This window comes from Mustelus asterias, chromosome 13, assembly GCF_964213995.1.
Source record: "Mustelus asterias chromosome 13, sMusAst1.hap1.1, whole genome shotgun sequence".
NCBI classification, from domain to species: Eukaryota; Metazoa; Chordata; class Chondrichthyes; order Carcharhiniformes; family Triakidae; genus Mustelus; species Mustelus asterias.
The window spans coordinates 51,546,255-51,572,159 of NC_135813.1; the positions used below are offsets into that span (position 1 = coordinate 51,546,255).

Here is a 25,905-nt window from a genome sequence, read left to right on the forward strand (position 1 = left end):
AGTATTACAGAACAGCAGTATTGCTGGGATCAGGGAGCTTTGCTGGGGATTGGGTTCGGTTCAGGGTCAAGGGAGTTGTTCTGGGGTTTGGGATGGGAAAAAGGACATGCTGTCGAATATTTTAATCTTGCACTTTGCAGGGCAGACACAAGAATTCCAAAGGGAATGAGCAAAGGATGCTGATTGGTTGCCAAGTTTACTCAGGTGATGCATTGCCGTGGAGAATGCCCCAGGGAACTAGTGTCCTCCACACTTTTTGAATCAAAAAAGGGTGCACTGCCTCGATATGTTCCTTCAGCCTGAAAAGGCAGGTTCCATGTAGCTTCTAGCAAGAGTAAGTGAGCTAAGTTGTGAAAGCTACTGAAAGTCTTAAGCTGGTTGTCTCTGTAATTCTTACCACATTCAGGATCGCTCAGCAAGTGCCGTCCCATCAAAGAGCCCCATCTAACATTACACATTATACTCGGAGTAAGTTCAGGCTGGTTGAGCAGTTTGTTATAAGAGGCTGAAGGGATATCTTGTTTGACATGATCCACCAGTCTATATTCCTGGACATCACACAGGTACTGAAATTCAAGTTCCAAAGTACTCATCTGTGTGATTGGCAGAATGTCTTTTTGACTTGATGCCAGCATCCTGTTAGAGGAGAATACTACTCATGTTGCTCCCACATGGTATCCATCGAATTCCCTCAGTGCAGAAGGAGGCCATTCGGCCCATTGGGTCTGCACCGACTCTCTGAAAGAGCATCTCACCAAGGCCCTCCCCTTTGCCCTAACCCATAACCTTGTGCATTTGCCATGACTAATTCACCTAACCTACTAAGTGGCAATTTAGCAAGACCAATCAACCATACTACAGATCTTTGGAGTGTGGGCGGAAACCAGAGCACGCAGAGAAAACCCACGCAGCCATGGGGGGAACATGCAAACGCCACACAGGCCAGAATTGAACTCAGGTCCCTGGCGCTGTGAGGCAGCAGTGCTAACCACTGTGCCACCGTGCTGCCCATCAGTATCAAAACAGCTAGCTTCACCTGCTGCTCAAAGTTTTGAGATACCCTAAGCCTTACAGGATAATTTGAGATAAACAGGGCTCTTTTCAGGTCTGGAAATGGCAGCCCATTCATGAATATGCAAGCATTTATTGACCAGCCTATACTACGAATGATAAATATCTATGGCTTCCAAGTCTTGAGTGAGTTTTGCGTGCTCACACACAGTGAAGGATATGGAAATAATGTCATGTCCATGTGCTTGTTGTTTAGCTCAGTGAAGCCATTCACATCACTATATCATGTTGATCTAGATGCACTGCCATGCTCTGAATCCATATTCATTGAACAGCTCTCATGGTTATTTTCATCAGTTTCCTCAAGAAATGCATCCCTAACCTCTTATCCATTTCCAATATGTAGATGACACATTTGCTATATCTGGATCTGCAGATGCATGTGAGAATTTCCTTACACATCTTAATGGGTTCCATCCTGCACACAAATACCTTTGAAGAGTTTCAGTCTCCCTTTCCTCAGGATACTGTATTGAGAAATTGCTAATGGGTCCTCTACTGTAAGCCCACCTTCACTGGTCAATATACGCATTGGGATGAGAATATAGGAGGCATGGTTAGTAAGTTTGCTGATGACACCAAGATTGGTGGCATCGTGGACAGTGAAGAAAGTTATCTCTGATTGCAACGGGATCTTGATCATTTGGGCCAGTGAGCTGACGAATGGCAGATGGAGATTAATTTAGATAAATGTGAGGTGATGTATTTTGGTAGATTGAATGAGGGCAGGACTTACTCAATTAATGGTAGGGCATTGGAGAGAGTTACAGAACAAAGAGATCGAGGGGTACAGGTTCATAGCTCCTTGAAAGTGGAGTCACAGGTGGACAGAGTGGTGAAGAAGGCATTCAGCATGCTTGGTTTCATTGGTGAGAACATTGAATACAGGAGTTGGGATGTCTTGTTGAAGTTGTACAAGACATTGGTAAAGGCCACACTTGGAATACTGTGTACAGTTCTGGTCACCCTATTATGGAAAGGATATTATTAAACTAGAAAGAGTGCAGAAAAGATTTACTAGGATGCTACCGGGACTTGATGGTTTGAGTTATAAGGAGAGCCTGGATAGACTGGGACTTTTTTCTCGAGCGTAGAAGGCTGAGGGGTGATCTTATAGAGGTCCATAAAATACTGAGGGGCACAGATTAGCTAGATAGTCAATATCTTTTCCCAAAGATGGGGGAGTCTAAAACTAGAGGGCATAGGTTTAATGTGAGGGGGGAGAGGTACAAAAGTGTCCAGAGGGGCAATTTTTCACACACAAGGTGGTGAGTGTTTGGAACAAGCTGCCAGAGGTAGTAGTAGAGGTGGGTGCAATTTTGTCTTTAAAAAACATTTAGATAGTTACATGGGTAAGATGGGTATAGAGGGATATGGGCCAAATGTGGGCAATTGGGATTAACTTAGGGGTTTTAAAAAAAAGGGCTGCATGGACAAGTTGGGCCGAAGGGCCTGTTTCCATGCTGCAAACATCTATGACTCTATGATTCCTACAGTTCCACATGCTACAATATTAGGCGTATCGGCAATATTGTAAATAGGGCCCAAGCCATTTTCTCACTGTGGAAGCTTGATGCTGAAGCAGGGCACATCAAAGCACATCCAGTGAGATTCTGATCATTGCTCAGTGTAAATTGCACAAACTCATGAATGGACCTAAGGCTGTCACTGTAAAAGTGGGTAAGAAGTCTAACAACACCAGGTTGACTCCACATCATGACTGTAAAAGTGCCCATCCTACCTCAAATGACCCTGGAAGTGTAAGATACTTTAATAATTTGAACAGCAAACGAAGCTAGCTGTTTCACACTATTACTATGCAGTAGTGACATGTGGTATTCATCACTAAGGGGATTTTTTTTCATTGGTGGGACATGGGTGTCACTAGCTGGCTGGCATTTATTGCCCATCACTAGCCACCCTTGAATTGAATGGCTTGCTCAGCCATTTCAGAGAATAGTTGAGAGTCAACCACCTTATTGTGGCTCTGGAGACACAAATAGACAAGATCAGCTAATGACGGCAGATTTCCTTCCCTAAAGGACATTAGTGAACCAAATGCGTTTTTCCGACAATCTGCAACAAATAGGATGTTGCTCTCAAGCCAAAAAGACATTCTATCTGTCACACAAATGGGTAATGTGGTATATAAATTCCAGTACCAGTATAATGCCATGTACATAGGTACATTTGCAACTTGGTGGTACAGTGGTAAGCACTGCTACCTCATAGTGCCAGGGAACTGGGTTCAGTTCCAGCCTTGGGGATTGTGTGGAGTCTGCACATTCTCCCCGTGTCTACGTGGACTTTGTCTGGGTGCTCCAGTTTCCTCCCACAATCCAAAAAGCTAAGGAGGGCCCAAAGTGTGTCAGTACCTCAGAATTTGTTAGTTCTTCTTGAACACAGCATCACTGGCTTCTGTCCATTTTGTGGGAAGATACAATGTCAATAAAAACAAGAACCATACCTTATGCCATACCACCAAAAGTGAAAGCTGACTGGAGCACTTGGTCAAGATAGGAGTCTTGGTACCTGACCCCATTGTGAATGGGCAGCCCCCATCTTTCCAGCGCTCAAGAAAGACGGCTCCATACGGATCAGTGAGGATTTCAAAATTATTGTTTTGTCTGTGCCATGTACATTGTACATAACCTTTAAGAAATGTATTTTAATCATGTTTCTCTGAGGATGTTTTAGCAGTCCCTGGGATTTTGTCGGCACTGTGTTGTCTGTAGCCGGTGTCTTTTATTGTTACTGAAGCAATAAAATTGACATCATGGTTGTTTTAATCTGAATTTATACAGTGTTCTGTGGTTTTATGTTCCCCTGGGACTGCAGAACTAGAGCTTAATTGGCGTTATTGAAAAGTCAGATCATGTGGCAATTTTTCTCGCAATATTCTAGCGTAGATGCTGCTTTTGAATTCAGAAAGAGAAGTCTCTCTCTTTACCCTTCTCTGAAGTTGAAGACTGTAATCTGCCAGGAAATAAGTCTCTTTTTTGAGATTCTGCTGTATGAGAGTTGCTGATTTGAAAGCTGAGAAGGGAGAGGTATCCTTTTCTGTCTTTGGGGTCTGGAGACTGAGAACTGTCAGATGCTGGGTTTGTTTCTTTGAGGTTTTGCTCTTTTGAGGATATATCATTCTCTGAAAATTGCTGCCTGGACTTCTGTCCAAAAGTGTTAAAAAACTGAAAATCCAGCATCATGTGAGCATACTTGTTTTTGTGCTAACTAATTCTGGAGAAGGATGTATGTTTATGGCATACCACTTTAATTGAAACAACAGATAGCTAGCTGTTAAGACATATATATTGTGTCAAGTTAAGTCTTTTAATTGGTAGAAGTTATGCTAATTCTTTTTGTTATATTCTAACCACGGGGGTGGTGCCAGAGGACTGGAGAGTGGCGAATGTGGTTCCTCTGTTTAAGAAAGGGAATAGAAATGACCCTGGTAATTATAGGCCGGTTAGTCTTACTTCGGTGGTCGGTAAGTTGATGGAAAAGGTCCTTAGGGATAGGATTTACGACCATTTAGAAAGATGCGGATTAATCCGGGATAGTCAGCACGGATTTGTGAAGGGCAAGTCTTGCCTCACAAATTTGATAGAATTTTTTGAGGAGGTAACTAAGTGTGTAGATGAAGGTAGTGCAGTTGATGTCATATGCATGGATTTTAGTAAGGCGTTTGATAAAGTCTCCCACGGTCGGCTTATGAAGAAAGTAAGGATGTGTGGGATAGAGGGAAGTTTGGGCGATTGGATAGGTAACTGGCTATCTAACAGAAGACAGAGGGTGGTGGTGGATGGAAAATTTTCGGACTGGAAACCGGTTACCAGTGGAGTGCCACAGGGATCAGTGCTTGGTCCTCTGCTATTTGTAATTTTTATAAATGACTTGGAGGAGGGGGCTGAAGGGTGGATCAGTAAATTTGCTGATGACACCAAGATTGGTGGAATAGTGGATGAGGTGGAGGGCTGTTGTAGGCTGCAAAGAGATATAGATAGGATGCAGAGCTGGGCTGAACAATGGCAAATGGAGTTTAACCCTGACAAATGCGAGGTGATTCATTTTGGTAGGACAAATTTAAATGTGGATTACAGGGTCAAAGGTTTCTGAAGAATGTGGAGGAACAGAGAGATCTTGGGGTTCATATCCATAGGTCTCTGAAGGTTGCCACTCTAGTGGATAGAGCCGTGAAGAAGGCCTATAGTGTGTTGGCGTTCATTAACAGGGGGTTTGAGTTTAAGAGCCGTGGGGTTATGCTGCAACTGTACAGGACCTTGGTGAGACCACATTTGGAATATTGTGTGCAGTTCTGGTCACCTCACTACAAGAAGGATGTGGAGACACTGGAAAGAGTGCAGAGGAGATTTACCAGGATGCTGCCTGGTTTGGAGGGTAGGTCTTATGAGGAAAGGTTGAGGGAACTTGGGCTTTTCTCTTTGGAGCGGAGGAGGTTGAGTGGAGACTTGATAGAGGTTTATAAGATGATGAGGGGGATAGATAGAGTGAACGTTCAAAGACTATTTCCTCGGGTGAATGGAGCGGTAACTAGGGGGCATAACTATAGGGTTCATGGTGGGAGATATAGGAAGGATGTCCGAGGTAGGTTTTTTACTCGGAGAGTGGTTGGGGTGTGGAATGGACTGCCTGCAGGGATAGTGGAGTCAGAAACTTTAGGAACATTTAAGAAGCTATTGGATAGGCACATGGAGTACTTCGGGATGATAGGGAGGAAATAGCTTGATCTGGGTTTCAGACAAAGCTCGGCACAACATCGTGGGCCGAAGGGCCTGTTCTGTGCTGTACTGTTCTATGTTCTATGTAACCATGTTCTTAAATAAACGTTGTTTGATGAAAGCTTCCCAGTGGGACACTTGAATCATACCTGGAGTGAAACATCTTATTCTCACTCATGTCAGAATCAAATCTAAAACTTAGGGTCTAGGCTAACTTCACAAAACATCTTGGAGTTTCTGGTCCGCGTCTTAACAATTTCCACGTTGGTTCTGACACAGGAGCTCATGCGGAATTTCAGCAGGGTTGGCAGCTGTGGAATGAATCTCCTGAAATAATTCAGATGATCTGGAGCATCCACAATATTCTTGACATTGGAGAGTGCTTTGTGAAGTCAACAGCATCAATGACATGCCCGAAATATTCCACAGATGGCTGGAAAAACTCATTTGTTTTTGCGAACCCATCGGCCATATTTCTCTAGCGTTTGTCGGGTAGTATCCAAATTCTTGAGATGATCCTCATCAGTGTTGCCCATTACCATGTTGCCATCAAGGTAGCAGTGAACTCTAAGCAAGCCACTCAGGATCTGGTAACAGGGCTGTTATTGCAAAGGACAAATTACAATATCTGGATAGTCCTTTGTGTATTGTGATAGTAAGTTATTCTTGTGCCTTCTCATAGGAACATTGGAACAGAAGTAGGCCATTCAGCCCATTGAAACTGTTCCATGCATTCATAAGTAGATCCGGCATATGTTATCTATTTTGCTGAATTTCTGTCCTCTAGCCAGACTATCACAAAGGTCCTCATTCCAGGGAAGTGGATATTGTTCAGCACACAGCACAGACAAAACAATAATTTTGAAATCCTCACTGATCCGTATGGAGCCATCTTTCTTGAGCGCTGGAAAGATGGGGGCTGCCCATTCACAATGGGGTCAGGTACCAAGACTCCTATCTTGACCAAGTGCTCCAGTCAGCTTTCACTTTTGGTGGTATGGCATAAGGCATGGTTCTTGTTTTTATTGGTTGGGAGTAAGCTTTGATGTTCAGTTTTCCCTTCACGCTTCTCAAGTCTTTGGAAACATCAGCATGTTGTTGAATAACAGTTGCCAGACCAGAGTCCTGCAATGCTATGTACTTCATCCCAGTTTAACCGGATCTTCTCCAACTAAATTTGGGTAGTTGCCTTTCACCACATGAAATGGTAGTTTAACAGTCAGTCCATTTGGTTCCTCATTAACTTCCGTGATACGAACATACGAATTGGGAGCACGAGAAGGCCACTCGGTGCCTCAAGCCTGCTCTGCCATTCAGTAAGATCATGGCCTATCTGATTGTAACCTCAACCCCACATTCCTGCCTATCCCTGATAACCATTCACCCTCCCTTGTTAATCAAGACTTTATCTCGCTCTGCCTTAAAAATATTCAAAGCTTCTTGAGTTCTAGAGACTTGCGACCCTCTGAGGAAATAAATTCTCCTCATCTGTTTCTTAAATATGCAGCATAATTTTCAAGTATTGACCCATAGTTCTAGGTTCTCTGACATCCACTCTGTCAAAACCCCTCAGAATCTTAAGTGTTTCGATCAAGTCGCCTCTTACTCTTCTAAACTGTGTTGTGGGAAAAATGCCACTAGTTGTCAGATTTCAAAGTTCCAAAAATACAGTTTATTCAACGGAGCTCCGTGGAGACAAGGCAAACCTTCTCTCAGTAAAATGACGGGAACGGTCCATCTTTATACTTTTTACACAATAGATGGACCGGAGATTTGAACATTCCAAAGATGTGCGTGTTAGGTTGATTGGCCAGGTTAAAAATTGCCCCTTAGAATCCTAAGATGCGTAGGTTAGAGGGATTAGCGGGTAAATATGTGGGGGTAGGGTCTGTGTGGGATTGTGGTCGGTGCAGAGTCGATGGGCCGAATGGCCTCCTTCTGCACTGCAGGGTTTCTATGATTTCTTTTTATTATCACATCGTTATAGGCAGATACAAACAGATACAAACATTTAACATAGTATTGTTCTTATGAATGGGTACATTTCCTACGTCTGTGGCTATCAATGGTTGGTTTCGGCTCATTCAGGTGCTAATCGGTTTTCCTGCATTCATATTTTCCTGCTCTTTCTATGACTAATCTACTCCCTTTGTCTCGGGTTTTCCCTTATCTAAAAGATGTCTCGATCCTTGGCTGGCTTCCTGAGGGTTAACTTTAAATCGCTGTCTGTGATTCTAAATGGCTTGTCTGTTGGGTTTGATTTCAAGTGATCTTTGTCTAAGTGGAAGCCGGTGTCTGTTTTATGGTTCCTTTCCCAGTTAACTCTTTGTGTGCCAGGCAGTCATTTTAAAGTGTGCTTTCCTTGCGTTTTTCCCCTTACAACTGTATCAGGTACAAACTTAAACTCTCCAATCTTTCCTCATAAGCCAACCCATCCATTCCTGGCATTAGTCTAGTAAGTCTCTGAACTGTTTTTTACGCATATACACTTTTCCTAAAATAAAAAATGCAATACTGTACACAATTCTGACCATTACAGAACATGGAACAGTACAGCACAGGAATAGCCCTTTGGCCCACGATGTTTTGCACTGAACACGACACCAAATTAAACAAATGGTTTCCGCCTGCCCTTGATCCATATCTCCCTAGTCCTCGCATAGTCATGTGGCTTTCTAAAAGCCCCTTAAACGCCTCTATCATATCTACCTGCACCACCACCCCTGGCAGCGGGTTCCAGACACCTACCACTCTCTGTGTAAAAAACAACTTGCCCCTCACATCTCCTTTGAACTTTCCCCCTCTCACCTTAAGTGCGTGTCCCTGAGTATTAGACATTTCAACTCTGGGGAATAGATTCTGACTGTCAACCCTATCTCTCTCTCCACCTCTCTCTATCACTCTCCACCTCTCTCTCTCTCTCTCTCCGCCTGTCTCTCTCCGCCTCTCTCTCTCTCTCTCCACCCTTCACTCTCTCTCTCTCCACCTCTCTCTCTCTCCACCTCTCTGTCTCTCTCTCTCTCCGCCTCTCTCTCTCAGCCTTTCTCTCTCTCTCACTCAGCCTCTCTCTCTCTCTCAGCCTCTCTCTCTCTCCAACTCTCTCTCTCTCTCTCAAACTCTCTCTCTCTACCTCTCTCTCTCTCTCCACCTCTCTATATCTCTCTCCACCTCTCTCTCCGCCTCCCTCTCTCTTTGCGCCTCTCTCTCTACCTCTCTCTCTCCACCTCTCTCTCTCTCCTCTCTCTCTCTTTCTCCGCCTCTCTGTCTCCGCCTCTCTCTCTCCCCCTCTCTCTCTCCCCCTCTCTCTCTCCGCCTCTCTCTCTCCCCCTCTCTCTCCCCCCTCTCTCTCCCCCTCTCTCTCTCCCCCTCTCTCTCTCCCCCTCTCTCTCTCCCCCTCTCTCTCTCCCCCTCTCTCTCTCCCCCTCTCTCTCTCCCCCTCTCTCTCTCCCCCTCTCTCTCTCCCCCTCTCTCTCTCCCCCTCTCTCTCTCCCCCTCTCTCTCTCCCCCTCTCTCTCTCCCCCTCTCTCTCTCCCCCTCTCTCTCCCCCTCTCTCTCCCCCTCTCTCTCTCCCCCCTCTCTCTCTGCCTCTCCCTCTCCGCCTCTCTCTCTCTCCGCCTCTCTCTCTCCGCCTCTCTCTCTCCGCCTCTCTCTCTCTCCGCCTCTCTCTCTCCCCGCCTCTCTCTCTCCCCGCCTCTCTCTCTCTCCGCCTCTCTCTCTCTCTCCGCCTCTCTCTCTCCGCCTCTCTCTCTCTCCGCCTCTCTCTCTCCGCCTCTCTCTCTCTCCGCCTCTCTCTCTCTCCGCCTCTCTCTCTCTCTCCGCCTCTCTCTCTCTCCGCCTCTCTCTCTCTCCGCCTCTCTCTCTCTCCGCCTCTCTCTCTCTCCGCCTCTCTCTCTCTCCGCCCCTCTCTCTCTCCGCCCCTCTCTCTCTCCGCCCCTCTCTCTCTCCGCCCCTCTCTCTCTCCGCCCCTCTCTCTCTCCGCCTCTCTCTCTCTCTCTCCGCCTCTCTCTCTCTCTCTCCGCCTCTCTCTCCAACTCTCTCTCTCTCTCCACCTCTCTCTCTCTCTCCACCTCTCTCTCTCTCTCCACCTCTCTCTCTCTCCACCTCTCTCTCTCTCCACCTCTCTCCACTTCTCTCTCTCTCTCTCCGCCTCTCTCTCTCTCCGCCTCTCTCTCTCTCCACCCTTCACTCTGTCTCTCTCTCTGCCTCCCTCTCTCTCTCAGCCTCTCTCTCTCTCTCAGCCTCTCTCTCTCTCTCAGTCTCTCTCTCTCTCTCCGCCTCTCTCTCTCTCCGCCTCTCTCTCTCTCCGCCTCTCCCTCTCTCCACCTCTCTCTCTCTCCACCTCTCTCTCTCTACCTCTCTCTCTCTCTTCACCTCTCTCTCTCTCTCTCCACCTCTCTCTCTCCACCTCTCTCTCTCTCCACCTTTCTCTCTCTCCACCTCTCTCTCTCTCCACCTCTCTCTCTCTCCACCTCTCTCTCTCTCCACCTCTCTCTCTCCACTTCTCTCTCACTCTCTCCACTTCTCTCTCTCTCTCTCCGCCTCTCTCTCTCTCTCAGCCTCTCTCTCTCTCTCTCTCTCTCTCCGCCTCTCTCTCTCTCCGCCTCTCTCTCTCTCCGCCTCTCTCTCTCTCCGCCTCTCCCTTTCTCCGCCTCTCTGTCTCCGCCTCTCTCTGTCTCCGCCTCTCTCTCTCTACCTCTCTCTCTCTCTCCACCTCTCTCTCTCTCTCTCCACCTCTCTCTCTACCTCTCTCTCTCTCTACTTCTCTCTCTCTCTTTACCTCTCTCTCTCTCTCCACCTCTCTCTCCCTCTCCGCCTCTCTTTCTCCGCCTCTCTCTCTCTCTCCACCTCTCTCTCTCTCTCCACCTCTCTCTCTCTCTCCACCTCTCTCTCTCTCTCCACCTCTCTCTCTCTCCGCCTCTCTCTCTCTCTCCACCTCTCTCTCTCTCTCCACTTTAAGAACAAAGAAAAGTACAGCACACGAACAGGCCCTTTGGCCCTCCGAGCCTGCACCAATCATGATGCCTGCATATACTAAAACCATATGCACTTAGAGTCCGTATCCTTCCATTCCCTTCCTATTCATGTATTCGCCCAGCTGCCCCTTAAATGCCCTATTATACCTGCTCCCACCACGTCCCTGGGCAGCACGTTCCAGACATTCACTACCCTCTGTGTAAAAACTTGCTTTGCACATCTCCTCTAAACTTTTCCCCATGCACCTTCAACCTGTGTCCCCTCGTACTTGATTTTTCTACCCGAGGAAAGAGCATCTGACGATCCACTCTGTCCATGCCACTCATAATCTTATAGACTTCTATCAGGTCATCCTTCAACCTCTGTCGTTCCAGTGAGAACAAGCTGAATTTATCTAACCTCTCCTCATAGCTAATACCCTCCAGCCCAGGCAACATTCTGGTAAACCACTTCTGCACCTTCTCCAAAGCATCCACATCCTTCTGGTAGTGTGGCGACCAGAATTATACACAATATTCTAAATGAGGCCTAACTAAGGTTCTGTACAGCTGCAGCATGACCTGCCAATTTTTATACTCAATGCCCCAACCGATGAAGGCAGACATGCTGTATGCTTTCTTGACTACCTTATCCACCTGCGTTGCCACTTTCTCTCCGCCTGTCAATACTCCAGTTACTGTATAATTCCTACATGCATTGGACCTTCCAAAATGCATTGTCTCACACTTGTCTGGATTAAACTCCATCTGCCATTTCTCCACCCATTTCTCCCCCTCCTTTCTCTCTCTCTCCATATCTCTCTCTCTTTTTCTACCTCTCTCTCTCCACCACTCTCTCCACCTCTCTCTCACTCACCTCACTCTCTCTCACTCACACACCTCTCTCTGTCTCACACACCTCACACACACCTTTACACCTCTCTCACACTCTCTCACACACACACACAAACGCTCACACCTCTCTCACTCACACACACTCACAGCTCTCTCACTCTCACACACACACATCTCACTCTCACACATACACATCTAGTACTAGACAGGTCAGGTAAGAGCAGGGCAGAGAGCAAGGGAAGTCAAGATTAAACTGCATTTATTTCAATGCAAGAGGCCAGACAGGCAAGACAGATATACTCAGGGCATGGATGGGTACATGGAACTGGGATATTATAGCTATTACTGAAACATGGCTAAGGGAGGTACGGAACTGGCAGCTCAATGTTCCAGGGTACAGATGCTATAGGAAAAATAGAACAGGACGTAGGAGAGGAAGGGGAGTTGCGTTTTTGATTAGGGAGAACACGGCACGACTGAGAAGGAATATTTCTGAAGGTTCGCCCACTGAGTCTATGTGGACAGAACTGAGAAATAAGAAGGGCGAGATCACTTTGAAAGGATTGTACTGGAGGTCCCCAAATAGTCAGCGGGAAATTGAGGAGCAAATAGGTAAGGAGATTACAGACAGCTCAAAAAAAAATACGGTGTTAATAGTAGGGGACTTTAACTTCCCCAACATTGACTGGGATAGTCATAGTATTAGGAGCTTGGATGGAGAGAAATTTGTTGATTGTACTCGGGAGGAATTTCTCATTTAGTACGTGGATGGCCCAACTAGAGAGGGGGCAAAAACCTGACCTCCTCTTGGGAAATGAGGAAGGGCAGGTGACAGAAGTGTTAGTAAGCGACCACTTTGGGGCCAGTGACTATAATTCCATTAGTTTTAAGATAGCTATGGAGAACGAAAGGTTTGGCCCAAAAGTTAAAATTGTAAATTGGGGCAAGGCCAATTTTGATGGTATCAGACAGAAACTTTCAAAAGTTGATTGGGGAAGTCTGTTGGCAGGCAAAGGGACATCTGGTAAGTGGGAGGCTTTCAAAAGTGTGTTAACCAGGGTTCAGGGTAAGCACATTCCTCTTAGTGAAGGGCAAGGCTGGCAGAAGTAGGGAACCCTGGATGACTTGGGATATTGAGACCCTGGTCAAGAAGAAGAAGGAGGCACATGACAAGCATAGGCAGCTGAGATTAGGTTGTTCCCTTGAAGAATATAGAGGCTGTAGGAGTAGGGTTAAGAGAGAAATCAGGAAGGCAAAAAGGGGACATGAAATTGCTTTGGCAGATAAGGCAAAGGAGAATCCAAAGTGCTTCTACAAATACATAAAGGGCAAACAGTAACTCGGGAGAGAATAGGGCCTCTTAAGGATCAACAAGGTCATCTATGTGTGGATCCAGAAAAGATGGGTGAGATCCTAAATGATTATTTCTCATCAGTATTTACTGTTTAGAAAGGCATGGATGTTGGGGAACTTGGGGAAACAAGTCATGATGTCTCAAAGAGTTACATAATACGGAGGAGTTCCTGAAAATCTTAAAGCACATCAACGTAGATAAATCCCCGGGACCTGATGAAGTGTGTCCCAGATAGTTGTGGGAGGCTAGGGAGGAAATTGCGGGCCTCCTAGCAGAGATAATTGAATCATAGACAGGTGAGGTGCCTGAAGATTGGAGGGAGGCAAATGTTATGAATCTGTTTAAGAAGGGCTGCAGGGAAAAGCCTAGGAACTATAGGCCGTGAGCCTAACGTCTATAGTGGGTACGTTGTGAGCAGGTATTCTGAGAGACAGGATCTACAGGCATTTAGGGAATCGAGGACTGATTAGGGACAGTCAGCATAGCTTTGTGAGTCAAAAAACATGTCTCACAAATTTGACTGAGTTTTTTGAAGGTGTAACCAAGAAGGTAGATGAGGGCAGTGCAGTTGATGTTGTTGCACAAGGTTAAATCTCATGCGATCCAGGGTGAAGCAGCCAATTGGATACAAAAATTGGTTTGAGGACAGAAGACAGAGGGTGGTTGTAGAGGGTTGTTTTTCAAACTGGAGGCCTGTGACCGCGGTGTGCCTCATGGATCAGTGCTGGGTCAACTGTTATTTACATAGAACATAGAATAGTCCAGCACAGAACAGGCCCTTCAGCCCACGATGTTGTGCTGAGCTTTCTCTGAAACCAAGATCAAGCTATCCCACCCCCTATCATCCTGGTGTGCACCATGTGCCTATCCAATAACCGCTTCAATGTTCCTAAAGTGTCTGACTCCACTATCACTGCAGGCAGTCCATTCCACACCCCAACCACTCTCTGAGTAAAAAACCTACCTCGGACATCCTTCCTATATATCCCACCATGAACCCTATAGTTATGCCCCCTTGTAATAGCTCCATCCACCCGAGGAAATAGTCTTTGAACGTTCACTCTATCTATCCCCTTCATCATTTATAAACCTCTATTAAGTCTCCCCTCAACCTCCTCCTCATCTATATTAATGATTTGGATGAGAATATAGGAGGCATGGTTAGTAAGTTTGCAGATGACACCAAGATTGGTGAGTGGAGGCCTGTGACTAGTGGGGTGCCACAGGGATCAGTGTTGGGTCCATTGTTGTTTGTCATCTATATCAATGATCTGGATGATAATGTGGTAAATTGGATCAGCAAATTTGCTGATGATACAAAGGTTGGAGGTGTAGTGGACAGTGAGGAAGGTTTTCAAAGCTTGCAGAGGGATTTGGACCAACTAGAAAAATGGGCTGAAAAATGGCAAATGGAATTTAACACAGACAAGTGTGAGATATTGCACTTTGGAAGGACAAATCAAAGTAGAACATACAGGGTAAATGATAGGACTCTGAAGAGTGCAGTTGAACAGAGGGATCTGGGAATACAGGTAGAAAATTCCCTAAAAGTGACGTCACAGGTGGATAGGGTCGTAAAGAGTGCCTTTGGTACATTGGCCTTTATAAATCGGAGTATCGAGTATAAAAGTTGGAGTGTTATGGTAAGGTTATATAAGGCATTGGTGAGGCCGAATTTAGAGTATTGTGTACAGTTTTGGTCAGCTAGTTACAGGAAGGATGTAAATAAGGTTGAAAGAGTGCAGAGAAGGTTCACAAGGATGTTGCCGGGACTTGAGAAGCTGAGTTACAGAGAGAGATTGAATAGGTTGGGACTTTATTCCCTGGAGCGTAGAAGAATGAGGGGAGATTTGATAGAGGTGTATAAGATTTTGATGGGTATAGATAGAGTGAATGCAAGCAGGCGTTTTCGACTGAGGCTAGGGGAGAAAAAAAACCAGAGGGCATGAGTTAAGGGTGAAAGGAGAAAAGTTTAAAGGGAATATTAGGGGGGGCTTCTTCACGCAGAGAGTGTGGAATGAGCTGCCTGATAAAGTTGTAAATGCAGGGTCACTTTTAACATTTAAGAAAAACTTGTACAGGTTCATGGATGAGAGGGGTGTGGAGGGATATGGTCCAAGTACAGGCAAGTGGGACCAGGCGAAGAATGGTTCAGCACAGACAAGAAGGGCCAAAAGGCCTGTTTCTGAGCAGTAATTTTCTATGGTGGCCTCGTGTACAGTGAAGAAGGTTATCTCGGATTGCAACAGGATCTTGATCGATTGGGCTAGTGGGCTGACGAATGGCAGGTGGAGTTTAGAAACATAGAAAACTACAGCACAAAACAGGCCCTTCGGCCCCACAAGTTAGAACATAGAACATAGAACAGTACAGCACAGAACAGGCCCTTCGGCCCACATTGTTGTGCCGAGCTTTGTCTGAAACCCAGATCAAGTTATTTCCTCCCTATCATCCCGAAGTACTCCATGTGCCCATCCAATAGCTTCTTAAATGTTCCTAAAGTTTCTGACTCCACTATCCCTGCAGGCAGTCCATTCCACACCCCAACCACTCTCCAAGTAAAAAACCTACCTCGGACATCCTTCCTATATCTCCCACCATGAACCCTATAGTTATGCCCCCTAGTTACCACTCCATTCACCCGAGGAAATAGTCTTTGAACGTTCACTCTATCTATCCCCCTCATCATCTTATAAACCTCTATCAAGTCTCCTCTCAACCTCCTCCGCTCCAAAGAGAAAAGCCCAAGTTCCCTCAACCTTTCCTCATAAGACCTACCCTCCAAACCAGGCAGCATCCTGGTAAATCTCCTTTGCACTCTTTCCAGTGTCACCACATCCTTCTTATAGTGAGGTGACCAGAACTGCACACAATATTCCAAATGTGGTCTCACCAAGGTCCTGTACAGTTGCAGCATAACTCCACGGCTCTTAAACTCAAACCGCCTGTTAATGAACGCCAACACACTATAGGCCTTCTTCACGGCTCTATCCACTTGAGTGGCAACCTTCAGAGATCTATGGATATGAACCCCAAGATCTCTCTGTTCCTCCACATTCTTCAGAACCCTACCTTTGACCCTGTAATCCACATTCAAATTTGTCCTACCAAAATGAATCACCTCGCATTTGTCAGGGTTAAACTCCACTTGCCATTTTTCAGCCCAGCTCTGCATCCTATCTATATCTCTTTGCAGCCTACAACAGCCCTGCACCTCATCCGCTACTCCACCAATCTTGGTGTCATCAGCAAATTTACTGATCCACCCTTCAGCCCCCTCCTCCAAGTCATTTATAAAAATGACAAATAGCAGAGGACCAAGCACTGATCCCTGTGGCACTCCGCTGGTAACCGGTTTCCAGTCCGAAAATTTTCCATCCACCACCACCCTCTGTCTTCTGTTAGATAGCCAGTTACCTATCCAATCGGCCAAACTTCCCTCTATCCCACACATCCTTACTTTCTTCATAAGCCGACCATGGGGGACTTTATCAAACGCCTTACTAAAATCCATGTATATATTTATCCAAGTTGTGCCGAACATATCCCTACCTTTTAGGCCTACCTATAACCCTCCATCCTATTAAGTCCCATGTACTCATCCAGGAGTCTCTTAAAAGACCCTATTGAGTTTGCCTCCACCACCACTGACGGCAGCCGATTCCACTCGCCCACCACCCTCTGTGTGAAAAACTTCCCCCTACCATTTCCCCTGTACCTACCCCCCAGCACCTTAAACCTGTGTCCTCTCGTAGCAGCCATTTCCACCCTGGGAAAAAGCCTCAGAGTCCACCCGATCTATGCCTCTCAACATCTTGTATACCTCTATTAGGTCTCCTCTCATCCTACGTCTCTCCAAGGAGAAAAGACCGAGCTCCCTCAGCCTATCCTCATAAGGCATGCCACTCAATCCAGGCAACATCCTTGTAAATCTCCTCTGCACCCTTTCAATCTTTTCCACATCCTTCCTGTAATGAGGCGACCAGAACTGAGCACAGTACTCCAAGTGGGGTCTGACGAGGGTCTTATATAGCTGCATCATTATCCCCGGACTCCTAAACTCAATCCCTCGATTGATAAAGACCAGCACACCATACACCTTCTTAACCACCTCCTCCACCTGCGGCGCCGATTTTAGAGTCCTGTGGACCCAGATCCCAAGGTCCTTCTGATCCTCTACCGTACTAAGAGTCTTTCCCTTTATATTGTACTCCTTCATCCCATTTGACCTGCCAAAATGGACCACTACGCATTTATCTGGGTTGAAGTCCAACTGCCACTTCTCCGTCCAGTCTTGCATCCTATCTATGTCCCTCCGTAACTTCTGACATCCCTCCAGACTATCCACAACCCCACCAACCTTCGTGTCGTCGGCAAACTTACCAACCCATCCCTCCACTTCCTCATCCAGGTCATTTATGAAAATGACAAACAGCAAGGGTCCCAGAACAGATCCTTGGGGCACACCACTGGTGACCGACCTCCAATTAGAAAAAGACCCATCTATACACACTCTCTGCCTCCTTTGGGCAAGCCAGTTCTGGATCCACAGGGCAGCAGCCCCTTGGATCCCATGCCTTCTCACTTTTTCGAGAAGCCTTGCATGGGGGACCTTATCGAACGCCTTGCTAAAATCCATATAAACCACATCTACCGCTTTCCCTTCGTCAAAGAGAATTTAAACTTGATAGGTTGGGGGGAGGGGAGCTAGAAGAGTTGACTAGGATCAAGGAACTAATTGATGGGGGGGAGGATGCAGGGGTAAGGGGAATTACAAAATTAGTGGTAGAGGAGAGGGTGGAAGTGAATGAAGGTGGTAATTTAGATAAGGGAGTAGAGGGAGAGGGTGTTCGCGACTCATCAAAGCGGGTCCAGATAAAAGCTGGAATAAGGACACTTTGCCTGAATGCACGAAGCATTCGGAACAAGGTAAATGAGTTGATGGTGCAAATCAGCACAAGTGGGTACGATCTAGTGGCCATTACAGAAACGTGGCTGAAAGGTGACCAGGACTGGGAGATGAATATCCAGGGGTATCAGGCGTTTAGGAAGAATAGACAGGAAGGAAAAGGTGGTGGGGTCGCGCTATTAATAAGAGATAATATCAGGGTAGTACTGAGGGATGACATAGGCTCTGAGGAACAAAACGTGGAATCATTATGGGTAGAGATGAGGAATAGTAGAGGGAGAAAGACACTAGTAGGTGTGGTATATAGGCCCCCAAATAATAATGTTGAGGTAGGGAGGGCTATAAACAAGCAGATAAGGGATGCGTGTAAAAACGGAACGGCAATAATCATGGGGGACTTCAACATGCACATTGACTGGCAGACTCAAGTCGGTAAGGGTGGAATGGAGGAAGAGTTCTTAGAATGCTGTCGGGATAGTTTCCTTGAACAGCATGTTACGGAACCGACGAGGGAACGAGCTATTTTGGATCTGGTATTGTGTAACTAGGTAGGTAGAATTAAGGATCTTATTGTGAAGGACCCTCTTGGGTCTAGTGACCACAATATGGTCGAATTTCTGATTCAGATGGAAGAGGAGAAAGTTTGGTCCCAAACCAGTGTCCTCTGTTTGAACAGAGGGAAATATGATAGGATGAGGGATGAATTGGCTAAGGTAGACTGGGAGAGCAGGCTGGCAGGTAGGATAGCTGAGGAACAGTGGAAGATTTTTAAGGAGATCCTTTTCAGTTCTCAGCAAAAATATATTCCAGCAAAAAACAAGGATTGTAAGAAAAGGGAGAACCAGCCGTGGATAACGAAGGAAATAAAGGAGAGTATTAAAATAAAAACAGCTGCGTACAGAGTGGCCAAAAATAGTGGAGAAACAAGTGATTGGGAAAAATTTAAGAAACAACAAAGAGAGACTAAGAAAGCGATAAAGAAAGGAAGGATAGACTATGAAGCTAGGCTAGCAATTAATATAAAAAATGATAGTAAAAGTTTTTATAAATATATAAAAAGGAATAGAGTGGCTAGAGTGAATGTTGGACCCTTGGAGGACGAGAGGGGGGAGTTAATAGTGGGAAATGAGGATATGGCTGAGTCTTTAAATAAGTTTTTTGTGTCGGTCTTCACGGTGGAGGACACAAATAGTTTGCCAAATATTAACGATAGAGGGTTGGCAGCAGGAGAAATACTTAATACAATTAATGTTACCAGGGAGGCAGTGCTGGGTAGACTAATGGGACTGAAGGTGGACAAGTCCCCGGGTCCGGATGGAATGCATCCCAGGGTATTGAAAGAAATGTCAGAGGTAATAGTGGATGCGTTAGTGATTATTTATCAAAACTCGTTGCATTCTGGGGTAGTGCCGGTTGATTGGAAAACGGCTAATGTTACGCCGCTGTTTAAAAAAGGAAGGAGACAAAAGGCTTAACGTCTGTAGTAGGGAAAATGCTGGAATCCATTATTAAAGAGGAGATAGCAGGGCATCTGGATAGAAATGGTTCGATCAATCAGACGCAGCATGGATTCATGAGGGGAAAGTCGTGCTTGACGAACATGTTGGATTTTTATGAAGATGTGACTAGGGCGGTTGATGGAGGATGCGGTGTTTTTGGATTTCCAAAAGGCGTTTGATAAGGTGCCCCATAAAAGGCTGCTGAAGAAGATTAGGGCACAAGGAGTTGGGGGTAGTGTGTTAAAGTGGATTGGGGACTGGCTATCCGACAGGAAGCAAAGAGTTGGAATAAATGGGTGTTTTTCCGGTTGGAGGAAGGTAACTAGTGGCGTGCCGCAGGGATCGGTACTCGGGCAGCAACTATTTACCATTTATATAGATGATCTGGAGGAGGGGACGGAGTGTAGGGTAACGAAGTTTGCAGACAACACAAAGATAAGTGGAAAAGTGAATCGTGTGGAGGACGGAGAAGATCTGCAGAGAGATTTGGACAGGCTGAGTGAGTGGGCGAGGATATGGCAAATGGAGTATAACGTTGAGAAATGCGAGGTTATACACTTTGGAGGAAATAATAACAAATGGGATTACTATCTCAATGGAAACAAATTAAAACATGCTACCGTGCAAAGGGACCTGGGGGTCCTTGTGCATGAGACGCAAAAGCCCAGTCTGCAGGTACAACAGGTGATCAAGAAGGCAAAAATGGGATGTTGGCCTATATTGTGAGGGGGATAGAATATAAAAGCAGGGATGTCTTGATGCACCTGTACAGGGCATTGGTGAGGCCGCAGCTGGAATACTGTGTGCAGTATTGGTCCCCTTATATGAGGAAGGATATATTGGCATTGGAGGGAGTGCCGAGAAGGTTCACCAGGTTGATACCGGAGATGAGGGGTTTGGATTATGAGGAGAGGCTGAGGAGATTGGGTTTGTACTCGTTGGAGTTTAGAAGGATGAGGGGGGATCTTATGGAGACTTATAAGATAATGCGGGGGCTGGATAGGGTGGAGGCGGAGAGATTCTTTCCACTTAGTAAGGAAGTTAAAACTAGAGGACACAGCCTCAAAATAAAGGGGGGTCGGTTTAAGACAGAGTTGAGGAGGAACTTCTTCTCCCAGAGGGTGGTGAATCTCTGGAATTCTCTGCCCACTGAGGTGGTGGAGGCTACCTCGCTGAATATGTTTAAAGCGCGGATGGATGGATTCCTGATCGGTAAGGGAATTAAGGGTTATGGGGATCAGGCGGGTAAGTGGTACTGATCCACGTCAGATCAGCCATGATCTTATTGAATGGCGGGGCAGGCTCGAGGGGCTAGATGGCCTACTCCTGCTCCTATTTCTTATGTTCTTATGTCAATGTGTTTCATCACATTTTCGAAGAACTCCACCAATCTCGTAAGGCACAATCTGCCTTTGACAAAGCCATGCTGAGTATTCTTGAGCATACTAAACCTCTCTAAATGCTCATAAATCTTGTCCCTCAGGATCTTCTCCATCAGCTTACCAACCCCTGAGGTTAGACTCACCGGTCGGTAATTTCCTGGGCTATCCCTATTCCCCTTCTTGAAAATAGGAACCACATCCGCAATCCTCCGGCACCTCTCCCGTCTCCATCGACGACGCAAAGATCATCGCCAGAGGCTCTGTGATCTCGTCCCTCGCCTCCCACAGTAACCTGGGGTACATCCCATCCAGACCCGGCGACTTATCTATCTTGATGCCATTCAAAGATTCCAGCACAACCTCTTTGTTAAAATCCACATACTCAATCTTTTCAGTCCACCACACGCCCGCAGTACATCCACCCATGTCCTTCTCCTCTGTGAAAACCGAGGCAAAATACTCATTAAGCACCTCTGCCATTTCTCCTGGTTCCGTACTGACTTTCCCGCCTTCACCTTTTAGAGGCCCTATTCCTTCATGTCACATCCTTTTACTCTTCACATATTTATAGAATGCCTTAGGGTTTTCCTTAATTCTACTTGCCAAGGCCTTCTCGTGACCCCTTCTCGCTCTCCTAATTTCCTTCTTTAGTCCCTTCCTACAAGCCGTGTACTCATCTCGATCCCTATCTTCACCAAGCTCTCTGAACCTTTTGTACGCTTTCCTTTTCTTCTCGACTAGGTCTCGACTAGCTTTTGTGCACCACGGTTCCTTTACCCTACCAACTCCTCCCTGTCTGCTCGGAACATCGTCCTGTAGAATTCTAGACAGACATTCCTTGAAAAACTGCCACCTCTCTTCAGTCGATTTCCCCGAGAATACCTCCTTCCAAATTACTCCTCTAATTTGCTGCCTTATGTCTTCATATTTCCCCTTCCTCCATATAAACACTTTCCTAGCTTGCCTGATCCTCTCTTTTTCTAATGCAAGCATAAAGGAGATAGAGTTATGATCGCTATCCCCAAGATGCTCTCCCACTGAGAGATCTGACACCTGTCCAGGCTCATTGGTCAGTATCAGATAAAGTACAGCCTCTCCTCTTGTAGGCTTGTCCACGTGCTGTGTCAGGAAACCCTCCTGAACACACCTAATGAACTCCTCCCCATCCAATCCCCTTACCCTAGGGATATTCCGATCTATGTTTGGGAAATTAAAGTCTCCCATCACAACTCTGCTATTATTGCAACTCTCCAGGATCTGTTTCCCTATCTGCTCCTCCACCTCCCTGTCACTATTGGGCGGCCTATAGAAAACTCCCAGCAAAGTGATCGACCCCTTCCCACTCCGAAATTCCACCCACAGAGACTCTGCGGACAATTTAATTTAGATAAATGAGAGGTGATGCATTTTGGTAGGTCGAACCGGTAGGTCGACTTACTGAGTTAATGGTAGGGTGTTGGGGAAAGTTATAGAACGAAGAGATCTGGGGGTACAGGTTCACAGCTCCTTGAAAGTGGAGTCACAGGTGGACAGAGTGGTGAAGAAGGCATTCAGCATGCTTGGTTTCATCGGTCAGAACATTGAATACAGGAGATGGGACGTCTTGTTGAAGTTGTTCAAGACATTGGTAAGGCCACACTTGGAATACTCTGTACAGTTCTTGTCACCCAGTTATAGAAAGGATATTATTAAACTAGAAAGAGTGCAGAAAAGATTTATTAGGATGCTACCGGGACTTGATGGTTTGAGTTATAAGGATAAACAGGGATTTTTTTCCCTGGGGCGTATGAGGCTTTGGGGTGATCTTAAAGAGGGTCATAGATGAAGTAGATAGTCAACATCTTTTCCCAAAGATGAGTGTCTGGAACAAGTTCCCAGAGGCAGTAGTTAAGACGGGTAGAATTTTGTCTTTTAAAAAGGCTTTCGACAGTTACATGGGTAAGATTGGTATAGAGGAATATGGGCCAAACATGGGCAATTGGGACCAGCTAAATGGTAAAAACTGGGCAGCATGGACAAGTTGGGCTGAAGGACCTGTCTCCATGCTGTAAGCCTCTATGATTCTATCTCTCACTCTCTCACACATACTCTCTCTCTCACCTCTCGAGCACTCACACTCTCACCCATACTCTCTCACATACGCAAACTCTCAGTCCCACCCATCTCTCTCACTCATACATTCACGCACACTCTTACCTCTCTCTCTCAGGCACACACTCTCATCTCTCTTTCTCCCTCACACCCACTTTCACCTCTCTCACTCTCTCATATACGTATACACATACTCACCCCTCTTGCGCACACACACTCTCACCTGTCACTGTCTCTCTTACACACCCTCTCACCTCTCTCTCTGGGTGCAATTCTCCCAAAAAAGTTCTCAGTGTCAAAATTGTGGGAAAACAGGAACACTTCACGCTGTTGTTTTTTCAGCTGGAGTCCACACTAGAATCTCCCACACTCTGTGCAATGCACACTGTACCAGTGTGAATCAGATTAAATTTCAGGGGCGGAGTCTATTCACACTGGAGAGGCTGAAACCAGTGGGCCTCTGCACATGCACAGTGGCCCCGAACTGTCAGCCTTCTGTTTGCTGGCCTGCTTGATCGCTGGCCAGCTCATGACCCCCACAGTGCTGCCCCCCCAATCCCCCCGTGGTCCGATCGCAGCCCCCCACCCCCTGAAAGACACCCCACCCCCTCCCCCCCCAGCTGACCACCCCTCCCTCCAACCCACCCCGATAGCTGGCCTCCCTCCTGCCCCAAACGAGTGGCTACGGGTGCACCACCCCCACTGATCGCTCCCTCCGCCCTGCCCCCAGCAGACCCTGCCCCCAATAGGCCACACAGCCTTGCCGTGCCCCATACCCGATGGGCAGTGCCAAGGTGCCCCCTGGGCATGGGCACTTTGTCCCTTGGGCAGTGCCAGGAGGCAAGGCTGGCGCTGCCAGGGTGCCCATGTCCAGGGGGCATCACCCCCCCACCGCCCGGCCCCCGTGGAGGCGCCTGATTAACCGAAAGTGGGGAGCCAGTCTGAACCCCGCTGGAGTGAAATGCTCCTGACGGGGTGGGAGATGCTAGCTTGCCTGGAGAATTCAGTCCGGTTTCCAGTGCGAGTCAGATGGTACTGGAAATCCGGCGCTTGGAGATGCGTGCACGGCGGGAATCATAGAAACCCTACAGTGCAGAAGGAGGCCATTCGGCCCTTCGAGTCTGCACCGACCACAATCCCACCCAGGCCCAACCCCCACATATTTTACCCGCTAATCACTCTAACCTACGCATCCCAGGACTCTATGGGGCAATTTTTTTTTTTTAACCTGGCCAATCAACCTAACCCGCACATCTTTGGACTGTGGGAGGAAACCGGAGCACCCGGAGGAAACCCACGCAGACACGAGGAGAATGTGCAAACTACACACAGACAGTGACCCGAGCCGGGAATCGAACCCGGGACCCTGGAGCTGTGAAGCAGCAGTGCTAACCACTGTGCTACCGTGCCGCTTCAATGCATGCCTGGACGCGAGATTCTCCCACCACGCTGCGCTAGAATATTAGCGCGGCGGGGTGGGAGAATCGCCTCCTCTATCTCTCACACATGCAAACAGTCACCCCTCTCATACACGTTCACCTCTCATAAATAGAAACGCCCAGAAACACACATTATCCAACTGGAATACTTAAACCTCCCCCCAGCCCCTTCCCCCCTCCCCTGGATATTTTGCTCTTTTTGTGACTGACAAAGGATAGACACCGGAACTCTACCACCTCGCCAGCCATAGATGAGGGGCGGACAATGGAAATGTTCGTTGACCCCCGGCGAAATTTGCAGTCTCGCTCAAGCAAGATTGTAAAATCCCACCCAAAGAGTCAACTGGGATTTCACTTGAACAAAACTCTCCTTCTGTCAGTCTTAGGTACCAATACTCAACATAAAGATACATTAGTTGCAACACTTTAACTCACTCAATTCAATTCATTTAAGCTGAACTTTAATTTTAACTCATTTAACTTTAAGTTTAACTCGTGGCTAGATGGGTGGAGAACTGGCTTGGTCACAGAAGACAGAAGGTGGTAGTGGAAGGGTCTTTTTCCGGCTGGGATGCCTGTGACTAGTGGTGTTCCACAGGGCTCTGTATTGGGACCTCGGCTGTTTGTGATTTATAAAAACGATCTGGAAGAAGGTGTAACTGGGGTGATCAGTAAGTTTGCAGACAACACGAAAATGGCTGGACTTGCAGATAGTGAGGAACATTGTCAGAGGCTACAGAAGGATATAGATAGGCTGGAAATTTGTCAAAGAAATGGCAGATGGAGTTCAATCCAGATACATGCGAAGTGATGCATTTTGGTAGAACTAACGTAGGGGGGAGCTATACGATAAATGGCAGAACCATAAAGGGTGTAGATACGCAGAGGGACCTGGGTGTGCAAGTCCACAGATCCTTGAAGGTGACGTCACAGGTGGTGAACAAGGCATATGGCATGCTTGCCTTTATAGGATGGGGCATAGAGTATAAAAGTTGGGGTCTGATGTTGCAGTTGTATAGAACGTTGGTTCGGCCGCATTTGGAATACTGCGCCCAGTTCTGGTCGCCACACTACCAGAAGGACGTGGAGGCTTTAGAGAGAGTGCAGAGGAGGTTTACCAGGATGTTGCCTGGTATGGAAGGGCTTAGTTATGAGAAGAGATTAGGTAAACTGGGGTTGTTCTCACTGGAAAGATGGAGAATGAGGGGTGACCTAATAGAGGTGTATAAAATTATGAAAGGCATAGACAGGGTGAACGGTGGGAAGCTTTTTCCCAGGTCGGCAGTGACGTTCATGAGGGATCATAGGTTCAAGGTGAGGCGGGGGGGGGAGGTTTAACACAGATATCAGAAGGACGTATTTTACACAGGGGATGGTGGGGGCCTGGAATGCGCTGCCAGGCAAGGTGGTGGAGGCGGACACACTGGGAACGTTTAAGACTTATCTAGACAGCCATATGAACGGAGTGGAAATGGAGGGATACAAAAGAATGGTCTAGTTTGGACCAGGGAGTGGCGCGGGCTTGGAGGGGTGAAGGGCCTGTTCCTGTGCTGTTTTGTTCTTTGTTCTTTGCTTGAATGAACTGGCCAGGTCTGCCCTTAGATATGTATTTTC

General features: G+C 46.8%; 1 protein-coding gene across 1 annotated transcript in view; it reads left to right on the forward strand.

The window, feature by feature from the left end:
- LOC144502256 (neutrophil cytosol factor 2-like) overlaps nt 1–25,905 on the forward strand; it is a 275,195-nt gene that overhangs the window by 243,509 nt on the left and 5,781 nt on the right. The gene's annotated exons all lie outside the window — the stretch shown is intronic.